The sequence below is a fragment of the Cherax quadricarinatus genome, chromosome 37 (assembly GCF_038502225.1).
Source record: "Cherax quadricarinatus isolate ZL_2023a chromosome 37, ASM3850222v1, whole genome shotgun sequence".
NCBI classification, from domain to species: Eukaryota; Metazoa; Arthropoda; class Malacostraca; order Decapoda; family Parastacidae; genus Cherax; species Cherax quadricarinatus.
In genome coordinates, this window is record NC_091328.1 from 13,757,044 (window position 1) to 13,780,736 (window position 23,693).

The following is a 23,693-nucleotide window of genomic DNA, read 5'->3' on the forward strand; positions in this document are numbered from 1 at the left end:
AAAAACTCAAGTTTCTCCCCGGAGCTGTTTGAATATTTTCTTCTCCTACCACCCCCTATATATTTTATATTCTATGTGAACATTTATTAATAAACAGAATACATTTACAGAATACATTTACATAAAAAAACATAAACATGAATACAATGGCACAATGTATCAAAGATCATGAATTTCCTCCAGCTCCTCCGAGGCTGGACGCGAGCCAAGTATGCAGCAAGCATTTCCCCTCTGGATGGCTACGCTGAGGCGCTGGAACATGAAAGTGGCTGCCCTTGGGTCCCTGGTGGTGTCGATGAATCTGGAACCCAATTCTTTAAGGAAACATGTGGCATTTTTTCCCCATGATCCCAAGGTCTCTGATCCCACTGGGACAAATTGATACTCTTGGCTAATGTCCCTGTACTTGCTGATCTTGTACTCCTCCCTGTGGTCAGCAGCTCCTCCCTGTCGCCCCACACTGTGATGGATATAGGTGTCAGCCAGTGTGGATAAACAGGTATAGTCCCATGCCAAGAGCCTGCCATTCTTCCAAGGATAGATGGTGATCCCGTCTGGGCGGTTTGCTGGGTTGTGGGTATTTTTGGCTGCTAGTGATCGGGGCTCCCTCTCGGCAGGGCATCCAGCTGTAGCAAGGGTTCTCTTAATGATGTCGTTGACCTCATTGTGTCTTGCATGCCAGCCCTTGGTTTTGGAACAGTTAAGACCATGTAGACCGTATTGGTCTGCTTACACTTCGCCGCAAATACACGTATGTTCTGTGTGAATTGGGACAGCAAGGCGCAGAGCCACTCAATACGGAGGGTCTTAGGGTCGAGTCGCATTCCCATTGCCAATATGGGGACTGTTTGGAGGAAGTCCCTGGAGTGATGTGCGCTCACAGCCTGGAGACGGGCAATCTCCCTATCTGATGTTGCAGCCCTGAGCATGTTGGCAAGCACCTTTTCAGCAATCGGGCCATCCCAGCTTGACTGTTTGTGAGCCAGTGCTGCACTAGGGTTTGGTGCTGGAGCAGCAAGAGTCTCCCATTCGGTGATGGCACTGGCATAACTAGGGTCCTCTATTCCTGCTGAGTCACTGAGGGTATAGGGAAGAATTTGTCTTATCAACTCGTTTGATGCTATGGAAGAGGATAGGAAAGCTGGTAGAGCAATCTGGGAGGATTTGCATACTCCTAGCCCTCCAAGCCTGACCGGAAGTGAGGCTTGCAACCACTGTCCATCGTCAAGGGAAAGATTCAATACACTCTCTAGCATGGTCTTCAGGAGAGAGTCATATTCCTTGAGTTTTGGACTGCTGAAGGCTGGGGAACATCTCAGAAAGTAGGTAAGTTTTGGGATTGACAGGCACCTGGTGAGTAGGTAGAAGGCATCGTGTGTGTCAATGTCTTTCATCTTGCTTTCCATCGTCCGGAGGTCTGAGACTTCGTTTTCTAGGATCAGATCGATGGCATTGGACCCAAGAGGAGCACCAAGGAGAGTGCTATTGGCTGGATCAACGGCTCGTGCTCCTGGTAAAACGGCACTAATATTCTGGATCATCTGTTGATTGGTGGAAACTATTTCACATTTGGTGGGGTTTAAAGAAAGGCCCAGGCTTTCTCCCATGTCTTTAAGTTTACTGATGTCTTCTAGGAGAGATTCTGTTGTGCCAGCTAGGGTACCGTCGTCCAGGAACCAGATATTGAGCTCGCTGGAGAGTGCTTCCGTGACTTCCTTGATGACCAAACAAAATAGAAACGGGGCGAGAGGGTTCCCCTGTTGTACGCCCTCACATGAGTCAATTTCATGGCCCCCAAACAATAGTTTGGAAGTCACACTATAACACGATTCTATGAAGGGATAAAGGGAAGGGAAGTTTCTTTAAACTGCTTGGAGAGCAGCATCCCTTCTGACTGAGTTGAAAGCATTGGCAAAGTCCAATTTGACCAAGGCTTTTTCATCGGACATGTTTTTGATATATACTCGCGCTGCTTCACAGCTCTGTTGAACGCCGAAACCGAGCTGAGTTGGTTTCAGCATTGCAGCAGCCTCTTGACTCATCCTTCTTACTGCAGCCTTGGCGACTAGGCGCCGAAGGGTGTTACCCACTGCATTGGGCCTGATTCCGCCATCCTTTTTCCGGAGGGCACACAATGAGGCACCAAAGAAAAGGGGTCTGATGGCCTCTGGGACACTGCCAGCCAGGCACAGGTTGGAAAATTTGGTGAGTTCAGACAGCAGCCTCTCTGAAACCTCACCAAGTGCTGGACTGAGTATTTGTTTTAAGTGTTGAGGCCTTAAACCGGTGAAACCTCCTGCTGAGCCCTGTGGAAATGACATAGCAGCTTTATACACATCATCCTGTAAAGTTAGATGTTCTTCTCCTGCTGCAATGTCAGGGAGGTCAATGTTGGTACTGGGAGCCCTGGGTGGATGTTTGTCCTTCAGAGCTTGCGCCGTGCTGACGTCCTTGGGAGCGATGGTATTCTCACTGGTTATAAGTCTCAGAGCTCCAATAGTATTACCCTCTTCTATTTTTTTGCTAATTTGGGCTCTGATTTTTGAGGCGTCGGGTGTCCTGTTGTTGGCATTTGCCCGGCGGGTGCTTGTCTCCCTAGGCCCTAGGGGGAAGACGGACGAGGTTGTCATCCCTTGGGAATGCATTTATTGCCCTAATAACATGTGTTGCTAGTGACTTGTCCCTCCTTGGTGGGACAGCGAAACAGGCATATATATATATATATATATATATATATATATATATATATATATATATATATATATATATATATATATATATATATATATATATATATTATATATATATATATGTCGTGCCGAATAGGCAGAACTTGCGATCTTGGCTTAAATAGCAACGCTCATCTTGCCATATAGGACAAGTTAAAATTTATGTATGCCATAATTTCGCCAAAATCATTCTGAACCTAACGAAAAAAATATATTTCACTGTGTTTGTTTAGTATTAAATTATTGTAAACAAATCTAAAATATATTTAGTTGGGTTAGGCTAAAATAAATTGTTCTTGTTATAATAAGGTTAGGTAAGTTTTCCAAGTTCCTTTTGGTGCAAAATTATAAATTTTTACATCAACATTAATGAAAAAAATATATCTTTAAACGTATAAGAGAAAATTTTAGAAAGGACTTAATTTTAAATGAGTTCTTGCTAATTGACCAGTTTTACATATTCGGCACGACATATATATATACACATATACATATATATATATATATATATATATATATATATATATATATATATATATATATATATATATATATATATATATATATACAGTGGACCCTCGAATTTAGTCTTGCCTTTTCTGTATGCAAAACTATTTTTATCTATAAAATGTATTTTTTTTTAATATTTCCCATAGGAAATAATGTAAATTCAATTAAACCATTCCAGACACCCAAAAATATTAACAAAAAATAAATTTTATAGATAAAACTAATTTTGCATACAGAAAAGGCATGACTAAATTCGAGGGTCCACTGTATATATATATATATATATATATATATATATATATATATATATATATATATATATATATATATATATATATATATATATATATATATGTAACAAATATCACAAACCAAGCGATACAATATACAAAACAACCGCGGGGGGAGTAGGACCAGTTCTTGTGTATGGTTACTCCATTTCTATATCAATGGCAATATAATTATGTATGTGAAATTACTTATATCATAGCTGAGTCTGACCGAATTTTTGATAATTGCCACGTCACGTTCGTTTAGGCTATTATTACAATATCAGTGCTTGTGGGGTCTTTCTAATGCTATAATATTCAACCTTTCTGGCTATGGGTACTGGTATACCAGGGGTTATTTCCTGTTCTCTTGTCTCTCCCTCACTCCAGTAAAGACATCCCTTGGGACCGTATTTGCCTGGACATCCTTCCCCTTTCTGCAATTTTGCAAACTCCTGATGATGTGCTGATTGCAATACGAAAGGACTAGAGGTATCGTTCTGTGTGTGTGTATAGGCAAAACTGGTCAATTAGCAAGAACTCATTTAAAATTAAGTTATTTCTAAAATTTTCTCTTATACGCTTAAAGTTATACTTTTTTCATTTATGTTATTGTAAAAATTAATAATTTTGTACCAAAAGAACCTTAGAAAACTTACCTAACCTTATTATAACAAACGCAATTTAATTTAGTCTAATCCAACTAAATATATTTTAGATAAGTTTACAATAATTTAATAAACAAACACAATATATTTTTTTCGTTAGGCTTAGAATTATTTTTTTGCGAAATAACTGCATACACAAATTTTCGCTTGCCTTATTCGGCAAGAAGAGCGTTGCTATTTAAGCCAAAATCACAAGTTTTACCTATTCGGCACATACATATTACTAATTTCTAATATTTAATAAACAATATTTATAGTTAACATTTAGTAACAATTTTGTTTGGATAAGTTTTCTTATCTTGATTCAAAATTTTGGAGGTAATTCTCTAGGTTAAATTATTAACACTTATAGGTTAAATTAACACTTCTAGGTTAAATTAACACTTCTAGGTTAAATTATTAACACTTCTAGGTTAGGTTAGGATAAGTTAAACTTCGTAAAGTTAAGTTGAGTTCGGTAAAGTTGGGTAAGGTAACGTTAGATAAGGTAAAGTTATGTTAGTTTACTGTAGGTTACATTAGGTAAGATCAAGTTAGATTAAATTAGGTAACGTTAGATAAGGTTAGGTTAGGTTACTGCAGGTTAGGTTAGGCTACTGTAGGTTAGGTTAGGTTACTCTAGGCTAAGTTAGGTTACTGTAGGTTAGGTTAGGTTAAGTTAGGTTATTGTAGGCTAAGTTAGGTTACGTTACTGTAGGCTAGGCTAAGTTAGGTTACCATAGGCTAAGTTAGGGTACCATAGGCTACGTTAGGTTGGGTTACTGTACTCCAAGGCTGAGGGAATGATTATCTCATCTTTTGTATATAGTTCTACTGTCTTCCTATTATGTCCTAGAATCTGTATTGATAAAGCCACTGGATGGCGAAACGTCTACAATAAAGATATCCAGATGTTGCACGTGTCTTAACTTTCATAATGTCGGTATTTCATACCTTTCTTGCACAACCACAAATAAGCCATTATAAAAATATTGGCAGCTATGCGTCTGGCAACGAGGTAGACGGTAAAAATCCCTGCAACGTTCAGTTCATAACGTTCATACTTAGTTTTATTCAGTGTCATAGTGTTTTCTTCTGCTATGAATGCTAAGATGTTTCACCTACAGTAATTAAAACAGTCAGAATAAACTCTGAGACGACGTTTCGCTCCCTGTGCAGGTTTATAACGTGACAGAGTGAAACGTGCCCCAGTAAATGCTTCTTAAAATTCTCTCTCTCTTTTCTTTTTAATGTCTTTACATATTCAATACATCATTCCCATTCCTTCTTTCCCCATTTTTTGTCTCCCCATTATTTCTTTCCCTGTAAAGTAAAAGGACACAAGTGCAACTAATGTGACATTTTATTGTGGCAACGTTTCGCTCTCCAGGAGCTTTATCAAGCCATTACAAACAATACATGGACACAGAGGGTATATATAGGCTCAGAGTGAGGTGCAATACTAGTGAGGTAACATTTCGATGTTCACTAGTGGTAGTAGTAGTAGTAGTAATAGTAGTAGTAGTAGTAGTAGTAGTAGTAGTAGTAGTGACAAAAGTAATATGGTAGAGCAATTAATTCGTACATGAGTAAAAGGATATAAAAGCTATTACTTGGGTAACATAAAAATAGGTTGGACAAATATAGACTGGAAAGAGGCAGCTTGTTTAGTGTTCACTCTCTGCAATGTGCTTTGTGTAGTATAACAGGAGAGACTATGTGATGGCACATTACAGAGAGTGAACACTGAAACAAGCTGTCTATATTTGTCCAACCTATTTTTATGTTACCCAAGTAATAGCTTTTATATCCTTTTACTCATGTACGAATTAATTGCTCTACCATATTACTTTTGTCACTACTACTACTACTACTACTATTACTACTACTACTACTACTACTACCACTAGTGAACATCGAAATGTTACCTCACTAGTATTGCACCTCACTCTGAGCCTTTATATACCCTCTGTGTCCATGTATTGTTTGTAATGGCTTGATAAAGCTCCTGGAGAGCGAAACGTTGCCACAATAAAATGTCACATTAGTTGCACTTGTGTCCTTTTACTTTACATATTGTCGGTAATTCTACCAACTTTATTTCTTTCCCTATTCTTTCTTTCCTCAATTCTTTCATTCCCCATTTTTTTCTTTCCCCATTCTTTCATTCCCCTTTAGTCTATTTCCCATTTTTTCCATTCATTCGCTATTATTTCTTTTTCCCATTCTTTCATCCCATAGCTCATTCCCATTGTGTATTCCTAGCTTTTCCACTCCCCAAGTTGATCATTCCCACTTTCTGCATTCCCAACCTGCCATTCCTACCCTCCTACATTCCCAACCTGCCACTCCAGCCTTCCTGCATTCCCAGGCTACCAGTTTTGGTGGGAACGGGGCTTGCAGTAATGCCAGGAATCATGGTAGGAATGGCACTGGAATGGGAGAGTCAATGACGACACAAAACACCTACTTTCGACAGTGCCACTAGGTATCACAAACTGGAATAGTACTTTCCACGGGAATTTTCCCCAATTCCAGCTCATGTACCGGGGGAACATGGATTCCAATTATCCTAGGTGTTACTCGACCTTATAGTACTCGACCTGATAGTACTCGACCTGATAGTACTCGACCTGATAGCACTTGACCTGACAGTACTCGACTTAACAGTACTCAACCTGACAGTACTCGACTAAATAGTACTTAACCTAATAGTACCCGACCTCACAGGACTCGACCTAACAGTACCCGACCTGACAGTACTCGACCTGACAGTACTCGACCTGACAGTACTTGACCCAACTGTACCTGACCTAACAGTACTCGACCTGACAGTACTCGAGGGTCATGAAGACCTATCCACAACACGAGGGTCATTAGACCTATCCACCACACGAGAGTGATTAAGACATAATTACTTTCATTTTCTTCTTTCTCCCTTAATTATCGCATTTTTATTTGCCCTGTCAATTGCTTTCAATATTACTTTCATTCCTTCTTTCACTGCATTCGGAATTTTCTATCACGTTTCTTGAACAACATTCTTTCTTTTCAATTCCTGGATCGTTTCTTCCTCATTCCGTCTCTCCTCGCTTGTGCTACAACTCACGAGACAGTCTCGTTTATGCCATAACTCACGAGACAGTCTCGTTTATGCCATAACTCACGAGACAGTCTCGTTTATGCCATAACTCACAAGACAGTCTCGTTTATGCCATAACTCACGAGACAGTCTTGCCTGTGCCATAGCTCACGAGACAGTCTCGTTTATGCCACAACTCACGAGACCGTCTCGCTCCTCAAAGATGCGCCATAAATCGCTTGGCCGCTATTTCCGCGCCGCGACTCGCACCGCAGCTCGTGTCGCTCGCGCCCCGGGTACACAAAATAGCGCCATCTGCCTCTTAATGGCGTAATAAAGGCGGCGTCGGTGGTGGCGCCACTGCTCCATTGGTGAGACAGAGTGGCATATCAGTCCCTCCTCCGCCTTCATGACAGTAGATTTCTCTTGCCTGGGTCCCTGATCCAAGGAGTTAGAGCTACCTGGCTTGATCCGAGATGTATATTTCCTGCGTCAAGGAGTTGTAGATCAGCTCTTCAAGAAGTACAAGCAGGAAGGCAGACAGGAAGACAGGCATGTGGATAAGCAGGCAGGAAGGCAGGCAGGTGGGTAAACAGGCAGAAAGGCAGGCAGGTCGGTAGGTAGGTAAGCAGGAAGGCAGGCGAGAAACCTGATATTATCGTTGTTACCTTGCAAGATGTATCCATTAGTCTGCTCTAAATTACACACACACACACACACACACACACAGGAAATCAGAACAGGGAGGTACACCAACAAGTACTGGATGAGGTACACATAACCGAGGAGGAGGTGAAGAAGCTGCTATGTGAACTTGATACCTCAAAGGCGGTGAGACCAGACAACATCTCTCCGTGGGTCTTTAGAGAGGAAGCAGAGATGCTGTGTGTGCCATTAACAAAGATCTTCAACACATTCATTGAAACTGGGCAACTCCTTGAGGTATGGAAGATGGTAAATGTAGTCCCAATTTTTAAAAAAGGAGACAGACATGAGGCATTAAACTACAGACCTGTGTCACTAACGTGTATAGTATGCAAAGTCATGGAGAAGATCATCGGGAGGAGAGTGGTGGAGCACCTGGAAAGACGCAAGTGTATAATCGACAACCAGCACAGTTTCAGAGAAGGAAAATCCTGTGTCACAAACCTACTGGAATTTTATGACAAGGTGACAGAAGACAAGAGAGTGGTGGATAGACTGCATTTTCTTGGACTGCAAGAAGGCCTTCGACACAGTTCCTCACAAGAGGTTACTGCAAAAGCTAGAGGATCAGGCACACATAACAGGAAAGGCACTACAATGGATCAGAGAATACCTGACAGGGAGGCAACAACGAGTCATGGTACGTGACGAGGTGTCAGAGTGGGCGCCTGTGACAAGCGGGGTTCCACAGGGGTCAGTCCTAGGACCTGTGCTGTTTTTGGTATATGTGAACGACATAACGGAAGGGATAAACTCAGAAGTGTCCTTGTTTGCAGATGATGTGAAGTTAATGAGGAGAATCAAATCGGTCGAGGATCAGGCAGGACTACAAAGAGACCTGGACAGGCTACAAGCCTGGTCCAGCAACTGGCTCCTTGAATTTAACCCTGCCAAATGCAAAGTCATGAAGATCGAGGAAGGGCAAAGAAAACCGCAGACACAGTATAGTCTAGGTGGCCAAAAACTGCAAACCTCACTCAGGGAAAAAGATCTTGGGGTGAGTATAATACCAAGCACATCTCCTGAGGCGCACATCGATCAGATAACTGCTGCAGCATACGGGTGTCTGGCAAACCTAAGGATAGCGTTCCGATACCTCATTAAGGAATCGTTCAAGATTCTGTACACCATTTACGTCAGGCCCATACTGGAGTATGCAGCACCAGTCTGGAATCCACACCTGGTCAAGCACGTCAAGAAATTAGAGAAAGTGCAAAGATTTGCAACAATACTAGTCCCAGAGCTACGGGGATTGTCCTACGAAGAAAGGTTAAGGGAAACTGGCCTAACGACATTGGAGGAGAGGAGAGTCAGGAGAGACATGATAACGACGTATAAAATATTGCGCGGAATAGACAAGGTGGACAAAGACAGGATGTTCTTGTCTTTGCCCACCTAACACACCTTTGACTCAGATGAGTCAAAGGTGTGTTAGGAAGTATTTCTTCAGTCATAGAGTTGTCAGGCAGTGGAATAGCCTAGAAAGTGATGTAGTGGAGGCGGGAACCGTACATAGTTTTAAGAAGAGGTTTGATAAAGCTCATGGGACAGGGAGAGAGAGGACCCAGTAGCAACCAGTGAAGAGGCGGGGCCAGGAGCTATGACTCGACCCCTGCAACCACAAATAGGTCAATATTCTCTCTCTCAAACACACACACCTCCATAATACTTTTTCACTTCCTGATATACTCAGAAATGACTCATCTCTTAACAACAGACCGGGTCAGGAACTAACTACTTGACATTTACCAGTAGAAGCTGAGACCACGGGAGGTTACTGGCCCTGGCTGAGGGAAAGTCGAGGAGCAACGAACTAAGAATTACAAAGAAGAAAATAAGAGGAGACGCTGAAGAGGTGATAGTGGGCAGAGGAGGACCGGATGGTAACTGGTTTCCGATGCATCATGGAAGAAGGAAGATAAAGAAAGGTGAATCATTTCCGTGAACAAATGGACGGAAAAAAATATTGGATGAAAGGAAAGATCTGAAGAAAGCGTGAACAGTGAAGAAACATCAAAGCGAACAGTGAGTGAAGAAAAGATGACCAATGACGCCTGCACCTGCATAGTGTTCCTGGAATAATAATCTTTATTTCTACAAGTACATGTACAAGGTATACAGTCCTAGCTGACATCAATGACATACTACTATTTAGAAACCCCCCTGTTATGCAGAGCATTTCGGGCAAATTAGGTTAATTTTGTCCCCAGGATGCGACCCACACCAGTCGATTAGCACCCAGATACCTTTTTACTGCCAAGTGAACAAAGACAGCAGATGTCTTAAAAAAAACACGTCTTGTTTCCACCCGTACCGGGGATCCAACCACAGACCTCCATGTGTGAGGTGAGTGCGCTAGCAGCCGAGCTATGGGACACTCTAAATCTGAAGCCGACAGGATGAAACCTCGTGTTACGAGCGAGACAAAAGCGAAAAATTCAAGGAGGAGAAAATGAAACCAATTCTGGCAACAGCTTAAAGGTTTTTCCCCTTCGGGAATACCTAATAATGGAAATGGAAGGATGAGAGACAGAAGGAAGGGAAGAGAAAGAGGCAATAACACCTATGCGGAAATGCTTTCAGGAGACTGGAAAGTAAAGACAGAAAATGCAAAAAACGTTTTTACAAGATAATCTGGTGAGGGAGAAAACGTGAGGAGGAAAGAAGGCTGATATCTGGTCTTCGTGAGGCCGATGGTAGGACAAGTTATTAAAGATGGTAGGACAAGTTATTAAAGATGGTAGGACAAGTTATTAAAGATGGTAGGACAAGTTATTAAAGATGGTAGGACAAGTTATTAAGGATGGTAGGACAAGTTATTAAAGATGGTAGGACAAGTTATTAAAGATGGTAGGACAAGTTATTAAAGATGGTAGGACAAGTTATTAAGGATGGTAGGACAAGTTATTAAAGATGGTAGGATAAGTTATTAAAGATGGTAGGACAAGTTATTAAAGATGGTAGGATAAGTTATTAAAGATGGTAGGACAAGTTATTAAAGATGGTAGGACAAATAACTTGAGATGGGTGTCGGGGAAACACGAGAACTTAAAACTTTCAGTGAACTGGTAGCGGAAGAGACCAAAGTACAGCAGGTGATAAAATATCGCAGAACTGGAAAGTACTTGAAGGAAAAAAAAAATATTCCTGGGCACACTGAGTGTCCGGAGTTCCGTCCCCTACACGGGTGGAAACGTTGGGTATGTTTCCTTACACCTGCTGTCCCTGTTCACCTAGCAGTAAGTAGGTATCTGGGTATTAGTCAACCGTTGTGGTTGGCATCCTGGGGAGATAATAGTATACCTTAGGTAGGGCTCGACTTCGAAATGAGCTTAGGTAGGATAACACTTCTAAGTCTCCATGTAAAATTGACTCATGAAGCCGTTATAACACGATTGTCTCGCTGCCGGGAGATTCATCTGTAAAAAACTTGCATTTGTTGTCACAGTGGTGGCCCATGCTATCCTTCCTACGGTGTATAAATATATCTAGTTGAATGAATGTTATTGTAGCCAGCTGGTCCCAGTGGCTTCCGCACTTGCCTGGAGCTTTACGACTCACTTGTTATGGGTTCTAACCCCACCTTTACCGTGCTCTGTAAAACTGATCTGCGTAAAAAAACTGACCCTTGCAGAAGAATTGGCACGAAACAACTGGAACGAAACAGAATTGAAACGAAACAGACAAACTACTGTTAAGGAGGACATGATAGCAACATGTGCTCTTCTATTGGGACAAATCAGACAATGAGAGGAAACATCTGAGGGAGAGAATAAAGCCCCTACAAGCACAGGAAAAAGAAACAGGAGAGGGTGATAAAAGGTGCGGAATCTCAGCTTTCTGGGTTACATAATGTAGAACTCTCAGCAATCCCTATTCAAGTACTAACATCTCGTCCCTCCCACCCCGCCCCACTCAACCAACTCGAAAAATCAACCACTCTTTAATATCCCCCCTATCCAACCTCTCTCACCTTCGACACAATACTGACCCCTTCCTGTGCAAGAAACTTCCCCACGACCACCCCTCCCCCTCTCACCTCGACCCCCACCTCCTACTTGGAGTCTACCTGGAGGGTATTCTGGGGATCAACGCCCCCGCGGCCCGGTCCACGACCAGGCCTCCCGGTGGATCAGGGCCTGATCAACCAGACTGCTACTGCTGGCCGCACGCAGTCCAACATACGACCCACAGCCCGGCTGCTGCGGCACTGACTTTAGGTATCTGTCCAGCTCCCTCTTGAAAGCAACCAGGGGTCTATTGGTAATTTCTTTTATGGCTGGTGGGAGGCTCTTGAATAGTCTAGGGCCCCGGACACTTATTGTTTTCTCTTAGTGTACTAATGGCGCCCCTACTTTTCATTGGGCGTATAATGCATCGTAGAGAGTGATTTCTGTGTGCAGATTATGAACCAGTCCCTCTAGAATTTTCCAAGTGAAGATTAGGATGTCCCTCTCTCTCCTGCGCTCCAGTGAGTACAAGTCAAGTGCTTCCAAGCGTTCCCAGTAGCTAAGGTGTTTGATGGAACTTAACTGCAATTTCACCTGCCTTGAATGGAGATGTTAATATACAGCAGTACTCCAACCTAGAGAGAACAAGTGATTTAAAAAGGATCATCACTGGCTTGGCATCTCTTGTTTTGAATGTTCTCATTATCCATCCTATCATTCTCCTCGCATATATGATAGTGGCACTGTTGTGATCCTTGAAGGTGAGATCCTCAAACATTACCACACCCAAACCTATGCACTCCTATGCACAGTCTTCACTTACCTACACCCACAATCCTAACTTCTCCAGTGTAAGAACATTCCCTACAATTGTCCCTCACCCCTAACACCACCTCCCTCTGTGCACCCTTCTGTCACCCCTCCCGACTCTTAAGCATGAACCAGGAAACCAACAACCACAGTAAGAGAAAAGAAACAAAGCGAGGTACACAAATACAGATGGAATAACAAGAATGACGATTAGAAGGAGAAAACAGCAGATTCATCCCAGAAATCACAGCCCGCGGAGAAAGAAAACTCACACAGATAAGAGATGTAATTATCCCAGCCAGATATCAAATTTTGAGGATAGAGGCAACAGAAGACGAAAAGGAATTTTGAGGAGACGAGAGTAATAAACAGAGGGAAGTTAACTGACTACAAAGGCACACTGAAGACTGGAGTACCCAAGGTATTAATAGCAGGAGACAAAAAAATTGAACAAGATGAGACAAACAACGGTAGAAATCATAGCAGAAATGGAGGTACGAGTCCACATAACCAGTGCAAAGCTTCTGATCATTAGAGACTTTAATCACAAGGAGAGAATTGGAATCTACATGAAGGGGACCGAAAGCGAGGACAACTAAGATGACGGAAGTGGTGAAAGAAAATACCTGCGTACATGTCTTGGACACAAGCTGAGGGAGAAGTAGTCGTAAAGCAGCATGGTTGGAAATAGCAGAAATAGTTGAGATAGCAGTAGTAACAGAAGTAGTAGCTGTAGTTTTAATAGTGTTAGTAGTAATAGTAGTAGTTGTACTAAGAGCAGCAGTAGTAGATGGAACAAAAGCAGTAGTAGTAGTAGCAACAGCAGCAGCAGCAGCAGCAGCAGCAGCAGCAATAGTAGTATTAGTATTAGCAGCAATAATAACAGTGGAAATATTAACAGGTCCTATTTCCTATATTAAAACGCATTTAAAACGCAAAACACCTCAAACTACAACACTTCAAAATAATTATATGTTTTGGTTAATTTCAAAATCATATCATTCCTAATTAACTAATTCATCACACAACACTGTGGTTCATCCATCACAATACACCACGACTCGTTCACCCCTACATGACTGCAATCTCTCTCTCTCTCTCTCATATATATATATATATATATATATATATATATCATATATATAGAGAGATATATATATATATATATATATATATATATATATATATATATCGTGCCGAGTAGGTAAAACTGGTCAGTTAGCAAGAACTCATTTAAAATTAAGTCCTTTCTAAAATTTTCTCCTATACGTTTAAAGATATATTTTTTGATTTATGTTAATGTAAAAATTAATCATTGTTTACCACAAGAATCTTAGAAAAGTTACTTAACCTTATTATAACAAGCGCAATTTAATTTGGCCTAATCTAACTAAATATATTCTAGATAAGTTTACAAAAATTTAATAATAAACAAACAATGAAATATATTTTTTTTCGTTAGATTCAGAATGATTTTTGCGAAATTACTGCATACACAACTTTTCGCTTGCCTTATTCGGCAAGAAGAGTTTTGCTATTTAAGCCAAAATCGCAAGTTTTAGCAATTCGGCACGACATATCGAAAAAAATATTTCACTGTATAGTATCCTTGCTTAAGATTATGCACAAGTGACTCTACTAAATAGCTGTCGAGTTTGTATGTTCCATCGCTTGAATTATAGGGATTATGTTGAGAAGGCGTTATTGACAGTCAAGAAGACTTTCTACAGGACTGTGTGTTGAATGTGAGGGACCTGTGTGACTTTGACACAAGGCCGGGAGCTGCGTGGCTCTGACACAAGCCCGGGAATAATAATCTGATGCATGAAAGAGCATCCATATTTACCCATGAGAGGTCGGAGACGAGATGAGATGGTGCATTGTGCGTGTTGTCCTGGAGGAGATCATTTAGGTCACAAGGAGGGAGGATGGAAGAGAGGAAGGGAATGAGAGAGAGAGAGAGAGAGAGAGAGAGAGAGAGAGAGAGAGAAACATCCGTGAAATTATACAGCTCATCTTGCACTTTCTGTCAAGTGTTTCTTACTTGAGCGAACCGTAAGCATTATTTTCTTTGTATATATAAATATTCATGGATTAAACAGGGGATTTAATGTGTGTTTACGTTGAGTCTTTAACCTTGTTCGAATCAAGGGTTAAATTTATGAATGTTTGTGTTCAACTTCATTAGTCAACCGAGATGAGGCAGTGTGTGCTTTGATGTGGCAAGTCTGTATATAAGGACACTAGGGGCGGCGGTGGTGGTAGCAGTAGTAGTAATAGTAGTAGTAGTAGTTGTAGTAGTAATAGTAGTTGTAGTAGTAGTAGTAGCAGTAGTAGTAGTACTAGTAGTAGTAGTAGCAGAAGTAGTAGTAGTAGTAGTAGTAGTAGTAGTAGTAGTAGTAATAGAAGGAGGAAGAGGAGGAGATGGTAAGTGAGGTATACAGTTATTTTTTTCTGGTCTGTAAATCTTGCATGCGCATCAGTGTTGTAGACTAAGCCACAGCACACACAGCAGTATGTATCTGTGCTTTCCTGCTTAATGCAGCACGTATCAGAGCTGCCCAGTGCTGTGTAGACCTTGTAAAGCATGAGTGAGTTTCCAGAACATCCAAATATGTGTCAAGATGATTTTCCATGAACCTCAGCACAACAGAAGCTGATAGATAAGACATGTGCAACAGATAGGTAACTTAATTCCGAAAAGCTTCGCCTACACAGTAGGCTTCTTTAGTCGAGTACAGAGTAGGGAGCAGAAGCAGTAGACATACTTCTACTGCTTCTGCTGCCTACTCTGTACTCGACTGAAGAAGCCTACTGTGTAGGCGAAACGTTTCGGAATCAAGATACCTAACTGTTGCACATATGTCTTGCTTATCAGCTTGTCGGTATTGTATATCATTATCATATTCATAACAGAAGCTGCTTTCTATGCACTAAACACAGTGCTGTGATTCTGGACGTGGATAATATCTCACATCTCTCTCTCGTTCACATTCCCACTCTGTACTGGCGTGGTCTCTCCAACTCTCGCCTCGGGGTTAATTTCGGGTAACTTTTAGCACTGTTTTGACATCTCGTTAGCTGTGAACCCACAGCGGTTTACTGTGCACCTTATGTTCATCCCGTGAACTGTAGAACCAAGAAACATAATTACACAGGAGGAAATGGAACGTCATCAAACCCCACAATTACTTTCTACAGTTAATGTATGAAATGCTATCTCAAAAAAAATGGTATCTTATTACCACTAATGCACATTGGTCATAATTAGGTTTCAATCTCATAAAAAAAAGTTCATATGATCATCTAGCCGAAATAAATTGTGGATATAATCTCAGGATTTGAGACATCTGGTGGTGAGGTCCGTGTTTACATTCGTGAGCTGAAGGAATTTTCCCCTTCGTGTCCTCATCATTCGTAATTTTCTGTATATGATCTGATTCGGTAATGATGATCACAGAAGTCACGTCTCTTAATTGTTCCTGAGAGTATATCACAAAGTCTCTTACCATCAGAGCATCTCCCACCATCAGAGAATCTCCCACCATCAGAGCATCTCCCACCATCAGAAAGTCTCCCGCCATCAGAACATCTCCCACCATCAGAGCATATCCCACCATCAGAGCATATCCCACTATCAGAGCATCTCCCATCAGAGCATTCCCACCATCAGAGCATCTCCCACCATCAGGGCGTCTCCCACTATCAGAACGTCTTCCACCACCATCAGAGCATCTCCCACCACCAGAGCATCTCCCATCACCAGAGCATCTCCCACCATCAGAGCATCCCCCACCACCAGAGCATCTCACACCATCAGAGCATCTCCCACCATCAGTGCGTCTCCCACTATCAGAACGTCTTCCACCACCATCAGAGCATCTCCTACCATCAGAGCATCTCACACCATCAGAGCATCTCCCACCATCAGAGCATCTCCCACTATCAGAACGTCTTCCACCACCATCAGAGCATTTCCTTCCATCAGAGCATCTCCATCAGAGCATCTCCTACCACCAGAGCATCTCCCACCACCAGAGCATCCCCCACCACCAGAGCATCTCCCACCATCAGAACAAACCCTTCAGTGAGCAACATTGGTCACTCATCACACAGAGTCCTAGCAGGAAAGTAAAGACAGATAACAATCAGAACATATTTAAAGTGAGGTTATGTGATGCTCTCAACTCTGATGCCAAATAATCCTCCCACTTTTCATAAAGGAATTTCTTTTTACCATACAACCCCAAGTGCTCACGTAGTGGTTCGTAAGACACATATGCAACAGTTATGTATCTTTATTCCGAAACGTTTCGCCTACACAGTAGGCTTCTTCAGTTGAATACAGAAGAGCTAGCAGAAGCAGTAGAGGTGTAAAGACGATGTCATCAGTCCATCACCCTTGAAGACGTAGTTACAGCCATTAAATTTGGAATTGCATGTATCATCGGCTGGTGTTTCCTGTAGCGTAACTACACGATCCTGAAACACACATTACAGAATATTGGTCTAATAACAATATATTTCATTACGGGATTACAGAGAATTATTCACAGCAGAGCGGCTTCAGTGACACACTATTTCGACTATATTCCTGGCCTTTCCCGGGAGGGTAATATATCTCTCGCTGCTACGGTACTTCGTATCCTGAGCTATAGCCGATAGATGTTGGCACTGTACACGGGTAGCAAAACTCACCAGCAAAACTGACAATACGGTACGGTATTTTTTTTCCGCTTTTATTACCTGTCAGAAATAACGTTCCGTAATTTCGTACAGTTCTGTTTTTTTTCTTCGTGCCGAACGGTTCGGTAAAAAATATCGTATCGTAATTCCGCAACTTCTCCGAACTTTTAAGGAAGTGTACTTTCAAAACTGAGTCAAGTTAATATTAAGCCAGCTGAACGAACACTAGACTACGAGGCTGCACTGCCAAGGACTATTAAGGCTGACCAAGTCTATGTGATATATAACCAGGCCTACGTGATATATAACCAGGCCTACGTGATATATAACCAGGCTTACGTATTGCGTCTCAGAAACATAACTGCGTCAGTGACAGGAACTAGGGACGTGAACGGCCTGTCACGTTACTTAGGTTAGGTCAGGAAGCAGGACAAGTGTTTCCTGACGCGGGTCTTAGTCATATGAAGACCCCCAGCTGGGGCTTTTGGTCGTCTGACCGAGGCCTTCCGCTGGCTTACCCCTCCGCCCTTTTAAAAATTATTACCATTTCTGCCACCTTACTACCGACATCCTTACACAGCGGAGAGAAGCCTATAACGACGTTTCTGTCCGACCGTTCAAGTCAGATGGTATTGTGCCAAGATAGCGCACCACATGCAAATGTTATGGCAGAGTGTTGATACTTGTCTTCAGAGTGATGCAGGAGAGTCATTTCTCTCCCATCAGTCACATCTTTTCCATCCCAGTGTTTGGTGATGAGGATATCAACATTTTTCACCAGGTTTTGCCTGGTGTCTCGCTACATGTCCCGTTCTGAAGCTCGGGAGTGTCCATAACCCTAGCACTTACAAGTTAAATAATGTAGAACTTAGCCATACAGATTGCGAAAAGGACTTGGGGGTTATGGTGAGCAGCAACCTTAAACCAAGACAGCAATGTGGAAAAAGAGACTTATGTACAGTTCAGGACATTTATTAAAGGAAACGTTTCGCCACGAGTGGCTTCTTCAGTCCTAATACAGAGAAAACTAAGAAAACACACATATATATAGTGGCGGGAGTCAGGTGAGGTGATGCGTGGGTAGAGGTGGTGGTAGTAGTAGTAGTAGTAGTAGTAGTAGTAGTAGTAGTAGTAGTAGTAGTAATGGAACTAAGGAGGTGAGGCTAGAGAGGGACCTGCTGGCATCAAGTAACACCAGTTCCCAGGATGGGTAATATCCTCTTGCTTAGTAATTTTGAAATACTGTAACTACAGGATTTTTGCTTTATAGTGTTACTGACAGAAATTAGTGCAGCTTCAATGCATTTTCTCCGTCTTAAGTCGTCTTCTTTAATAATTAGTTTAGCTTCATTGAATTTCATGAGGTGTCCAACATCGTCTCTATGTTGAACACATGCGTTTTTGCGGTCATCATTTCTGCAAGCATTTTTGTGTTCTGCTATCCTAATGTCCAGAGTTCTGGCTGTTTCCCCTACATATACTTTGTCACACACCCCACATGGTATAGTGTAGATTCCTGCACTTGTGCCAGAATCATGCTTGGGTTTTTGTATCAGGTTCCTAATAGTAGTTGAAGAGCTGGTAGATATTTTAGCCAGTTTTCTGTCAAACATTTTTGAAACATTAGTGGCAACGTTGCTGACCGGTAAAACGATGTAACTTGGAGGCTTTTCTTCAATTTGATAGGTGTTGGTCCTGTGTGTCTCGCTACATGTCCCGTTCTGAAGCTCGGGAGTGTCCATAAGTTTGTTTTCCCCCTAGCACTTACAAGTTGAGGAAATAATGTAGAACTTAGCCATACAGATTGCGAGGTCCCTCTCTAAAGGACTTGCCACTATATATATGGGGTTATGGTGAGCAGCAACCTTAAACCAAGACAGCAATGCCTAAGCGTACGTAATAAGGCAAATAGATTACTGGGATTTATATCAAGAAGTGTAAGCAACAGAAGTCCAGAGGTCATACTGCAGCTTTATACATCATTAGTAAGGCCTCACCTAGATTATGCAGCTCAATTCTGGTCTCCATATTACAGAATGGATATAAATTCGTTAGAAAACATTCAGCGTAGGATGACTAAATTAATACATAGCATTAGAAATCTTCCTTATGAAGAAAGATTGAAGACTCTTAAGTTACATTCACTTGTTAGACGAAGAATGAGGGGAGACCTGATCGAAGTGTATAAGTGGAAGATAGGTATTAATAAAGGGGATATTAACAAGGTCTTGAGGATATCTCTCCAAGAGAGAACCCGCAGTAATGGATTTAAATTGGATAAGTTTAGATTTAGAAAGGACATAGGAAAGTATTGGTTTGGAAATAGGGTAGTTGATGAGTGGAACAGTCTACCTAGTTAGGTTATTGAGGCTAGGACTTTGGGTAGTTTCAAATTTAGGTTGGATAAGTACATGAGTGGGAAGGGTTGGATTTGAGTGGGACTTTCATACCAGAGCTTATTTCTTGGGTAGCATTGAAAATTGGGGTGAATTGTAAAGGACCTGCCTAGTATGGGCCAACAGGCCTGCTGCAGTGTTCCTCCTTTCTTATGTTCTTATGTCTCCTTTCACCAAACACTTCAGAAATTCCACCAGTTCCTGAAATCTGGCATCGTACCGCCAACGCTAAGGCATTATTTCTTTTTTCTTTTTTTTTCTGTTTTTCCCCACCTGAAGAGTATCGTGCTGTACCCCAAGGAAATATATTGTATTTTTAATAAAAAATCAGTCGTACGGAACTGATCTTCCAGCTTTGCCCTCCCGTTCCTGGGGTGACAGTCTTGCTCAACCGTCCCTGGGGTGACAGTCTTGCTCACCCGTCCCTGGGGTGACAGTCTTGCTCACCCGTCCCTGGGGTGACAGTCTTGCTCACCCGTCCCTGGGGTGACAGTCTTGCTCACCCGTTCCTGGGGTGACAGTCTTGCTCACCCGTCCCTTGGGTGACAGTCTTGCTCACCCGTCCCTGGGGTGACAGTCTTGCTCACCCGTCCCTGGGGTGACAGTCTTGCTCACCCGTCCCTGGGGTGACAGTCTTGCTCACCCGTCCCTGGGGTGACAGTCTTGCCCTCCCGTTCCTGGGGTGACAGTCTTGCCCTCCCGTTCCTGGGGTGACAGTCTTGCTCAACCGTTCCTGGGGTGACAGTCTTGCCCTCCCGTTCCTGGGGTGACAGTCTTGCCCTCCCGTTCCTGGGGTGACAGTCTTGCCCTCCCGTTCCTGGGGTGACAGTCTTGCCCTCCCGTTCCTGGGGTGACAGTCTTGCCCTCCCGTTCCTGGGGTGACAGTCTTGCTCACCCGTTCCTGGGGTGACAACCGTCCCTGGGGTGACAGTCTTGCTCACCGTTCCCCGTCCCCCTGGAGTCTTGCCCTCCCGTTCCTGGGGTGACAGTCTTGCTCACCGTTCCCCGTCCCCCTGGGGTGACAGTCTTGCTCAGTCTTGCCCTCCCGTTCCCCGTCCCTTGGGTGACAGTCTTGCTCACCCGTCCCTGGGGTGACAGTCTTGCTCACCCGTCCCTTGGGTGACAGTCTTGCTCAACCGTCCCTGGGGTGACAGTCTTGCTTACTCGTCCCTGGGGTGACAGTCTTGCTCACCCGTCCCTGAGGAGACAGTCTTGCTTACCCGTCCCTGGGGTGACAGTCTTGCTTACCCGTCCCTGGGGTGACAGTCTTGCTTACCCGTCCCTGGGGTGACAGTCTTGCTCATCCATCCCTGGGGTGACAGTCTTGCTCATCCGTCCCTGGGGTGACAGTCTTGCTTACTCGTCCTTGGGGTGACAGTCTTGCTTACCCGTCCCTTGGGTGACAGTCTTGCTCATCCGTCCCTGGGGTAGAAATATAAACACAAATGCAGTATAATGTGATCCTTTATTGACAACGTTTCACCCACACAGTGGGCTTTTTCAAGTCACACACGGATCTACCTGGGTAGATCCGTGTGTGACTTGAAAAAGCCCACTGTGTGGGTGAAACGTTGTCAATAAAGGATCACATTATACTGCATTTGTGTTTATATTTCCATTGTGTCGGTATTTTATACCATTTATTTCCACCGTCCCTGGGGTAACAACGTTCCTTACCCGTCCCTGGGGTGAGTCTTGCTCATCCGTCCCTGGGGTAACAACGTGCCATACCCGTCCCTGGGGTGACAGTCTTGCCCAACCGTCCAGGGGATGACAGTCTTGCCCAACCGTCCACGGGATGACAGTCTTGCCCAACCGTCCGTGGGATGACAGTCTTGCCCAACCGTCCACGGGATGACAGTCTTGCCCAACCGTCCGTGGGATGACAGTCTTGCCCAACCGTCCACGGGATGACAGTCTTGCCCAACCGTCCACGGGATAAAAGTCTTGCCCAACCGTCCACGGGGTGCCAGACTTGACCAACCGTCCACGGGTGCCAGTCTTGCCCAACCGTCCACGGGGTGCCAGTCTTGCCCAACCGTCCACGGGATGACAGTCTTGCCCAACCGTCCACGGGATAAAAGTCTTGCCCAACCGTCCACGGGGTGCCAGACTTGCCCAACCGTCCACGGGTGCCAGTCTTGCCCAACCGTCCACGGGGTGCCAGTCTTGCCCAACCGTCCCCGGGATGACAGTCTTGCCCAACCGTCTACGGGGTGCCAGTCTTGCCCAACCGTCCACGGGGTGCCAGTCTTGCCCAACCGTCCACGGGATGACAGTCTTGCCCAACCGTCTACGGGATGACAGTCTTGCGCAACCGTCCCCGGGATGACAGTCTTGCCCAACCGTCTACGGGGTGCCAGTCTTGCCCAACCGTCCACGGGGTGCCAGTCTTGGCCAACCGTCCACGGGGTGCCAGTCTTGGCCAACCGTCCACGGGGTGCCAGTCTTGCCCAACCGTCCACGGGGTGCCAGTCTTGCCCAACCGTCCACGGGGTGCCAAATCATGCCCAACCTTCCACGGGGTGCCAATCTTGCCCAACCGTCCACGGGGTGCCAGTCTTGCCCAACCGTCCACGGGAGTGCCAATCTTACCCAACCGTCCACGGGGTTCCAGTCTTGCCCAACCGTCCACGGGGTGCCAGTCTTGCCCAACCGTCCACGGGGAGCCAGTCTTGCCCAATCGTCCACGGGGTGCCAGTCTTGCCCAACCGTCCACGGGGTGCCAGTCTTGCCCAACCGTCCCCGGGATGACAGTCTTGCCCAACCGTCTACGGGGTGCCAGTCTTGCCCAACCGTCCACGGGGTGCCAGTCTTGCCCAACCGTCCACGGGATGACAGTCTTGCCCAACCGTCTACGGGATGACAGTCTTGCGCAACCGTCCCCGGGATGACAGTCTTGCCCAACCGTCCACGGGGTGCCAGACTTGCCCAACCGTCCACGGGTGCCAGTCTTGCCCAACCGTCCACGGGGTGCCAGTCTTGCCCAACCGTCCACGGGATGACAGTCTTGCCCAACCGTCCACGGGGTGACAGTCTTCCACGGGGTGCCAGTCTTGCCCAACCGTCCACGGGATGACAGTCTTGCCCAACCGTCCACGGGCTGACAGTCTTGCCCAACCGTCCACAGTCTTGCCCAACCGTCCACGGGATGACAGTCTTGCCCAACCGTCCACGGGGTGATAAAAGTCTTGCCCAACCGTCCACGGGGTGCCACAGTCTTGCCCAACCGTCCCCGGGTGCCAGTCTTGCCCAACCGTCCACGGGGTGCCAGTCTTGCCCAACCGTCCACGGGATGACAGTCTTGCCCAACCGTCCACGGGATAAAAGTCTTGCCCAACCGTCCACGGGGTGCCAGACTTGCCCAACCGTCCACGGGTGCCAGTCTTGCCCAACCGTCCACGGGGTGCCAGTCTTGCCCAACCAGTGCCCAACCGTCTACGGGGTGCCAGTCTTGCCCAACCGTCCACGGGGGCCAGTCTTGCCCAACCATCCACGGGGTGCCAGTCTTGCCCAACAGTCCACGGGATGACAGTCTTGCGCAACCGTCCCCGGGATGACAGTCTTGCCCAACAGTCAACGGGGTGCCAGTCTTGCCCAACCGTCCACGGGGTGCCAGTCTTGGCCAACCGTCCACGGGGTGCCAGTCTTGCCCAACCGTCCACGGGGTGCCAATCTTGCCCAACCGTCCACGGGGTGCCAAATCATGCCCAACCTTCCAAGGGGTGCCAATCTTGCCCAACCGTCCACGGGGGTGCCAATCTTGCCCAACCGTCCACGGGGTGCCAATCTTGCCCAACCGTCCACGGGGTACCAGTCTTGCCCAACCGTCCACGGGGTGCCAGTCTTGCCCAACCGTCCACGGGGTGCCAGTCTTGCCCAATCGTCCACGGGGTGCCAGTCTTGCCC